At 35.8% G+C, this 1748-nt stretch overlaps 1 non-coding gene across 1 annotated transcript; it reads left to right on the top strand.

Moving 5' to 3' along the window:
• The first annotated feature begins 292 nt into the window (after positions 1–292).
• On the top strand, positions 293–365 carry Trnat-ugu. Its single transcript has one exon. It is a non-coding gene; the product is annotated as a tRNA-Thr (tRNA).
• Positions 366–1748: the final 1383 nt, after the last annotated feature.

Here is a 1748-nt window from a genome sequence, read left to right as displayed (position 1 = left end):
ATATTACTTCATTTGAATTTACTCATTTATAGTTAATATTTATTTTTGTTATCAAATTAATTATAACACATAACAATATTTAAAACATGGAGGTATAATGGTTAAACAAACGTACATGTAAACAGCAGTATACTTACATTGTAATTATATGCTATTCAATTCAATATCATATATAATATACGAAAGTATTTCTAGCCGTATTGCCAGATTTATCTGGCCGAACGCCCTCTTGGGGCGTAGCGTTGTGTAATACAGTGTTCCTGACGGTTATTTGGACCTGTTCAACCATGAAGCCTTCGTGGTCTAGTGGTTATGACGCTCGCCTTGTCAGCGAGAGGTCGCAGGTTCGAATCCCGTCGGAGGCATTTTATTACACAATGACTATTATAGGACTTTATTCGTTCAAAAGCTACAAGGTAGCCTACGATGTTCCATCATGTCCTTATTTAAACACTGTATATGTACCTTTGAAGATTTATATTGTAATTGTAGTTAATACAAATGTTAAATTTGAACATGGTAATATTTAAGTAACAACAAACATTCAAAGCAATATATAGATATATAAAGATAATAATAAACTTGAACAGTGCAGATAATCGTATATTAAAACAGTAAAAATCAAACAGTTCAACAAGAAAAAAAAAAAATAAAAAACGGGGAAGAAAAACACGGTGCAATGTAACTAAGCGGAGGACACTATTGAGGCAAAGTGCCTTATGAATGCCTTAGCGAAGAATAATTATATCATTGCCAAAGTGGTAGTATTGACCGGCCTCGTAAAAGAGTTACACTTGGAGATGTGGGAGAGTCAGTCAGGTGTGGCGCCAAAGGCGGCGTCTGGGACCAGGGCACCTGTCAGGGAGAAAAACAAACCACTATTTGTGGGTGGGGGGGGGGAATATATATATTCTACATTATTTATCTTAAATCGATGAAATAAGCTTTTGTCATATACTTTCGAGCGCCTTAACTAAACTCATCAGTATCGAACCAAATTAGAACTTAGCATGCACAGTTCGCTACAGTAATAATGTAGAAACCCTCCTTTGGGACACCCCTATTCAGCGGACACTCATAATATTAAGAGGACACTTTTCCGTGAAACGAAGGGCAATATATCTTTTAACACTACGGCCGACCCCTATAATATTAAGGGGACACCCCTTATAAAGGGGACGGGGACACTTTCTGAATGTACCAAATGGTCAAGTAACCCCTATTAAGGGGACACTTATTTTTTTTTTATCATTGTATGACAACTACAGCAGTCTCACAGTAAGAAAAATTCATTCAACTTCATATTTTTAACGCATTTTGAGCAATAAACCAGAATTTTCTCCACTGAATCCTTAGAATAAACGTTGGTATAGTAGTCCGGTGGCTTATGTCATCCTTTGGGAATTTCGTGATCATTTTTTTTTTAATTATATACTTTGAAGTATGCTGAATCAAATAAAATGAGTCGCCAATTTTTTTACGCTCATCTTCATATGCAAATTAGCTGAATATGCAAATTAGTTCTGAAAATGTAGGGTACTTATATCTTGGTAACCACATGTCGTAGAAAGTTGCTTCTTTCTTAAAGTTGTTCAGAACATGCGTGTTTCTATTTTCCCTAATGGAACATTTTCTTCAAAAATGACCGGAAGTGCCATTTTGCCGACCTTATTAGCATAAATATGCCAATTAGGGGTGGAAATATAGGGAGCTATATCTTGAAAACCACTGGTCGTACAGAGTTGCTT

The sequence above is a fragment of the Anneissia japonica genome, unplaced genomic scaffold, assembly GCF_011630105.1.
Source record: "Anneissia japonica isolate Jap-2015-1 unplaced genomic scaffold, ASM1163010v1 scaffold439_len473750_cov173, whole genome shotgun sequence".
NCBI lineage: Eukaryota > Metazoa > Echinodermata > Crinoidea > Comatulida > Comatulidae > Anneissia > Anneissia japonica.
The sequence above is the reverse complement of the archived record's forward strand: the minus strand, read 5'-3'. Positions and strand labels throughout refer to the sequence as shown.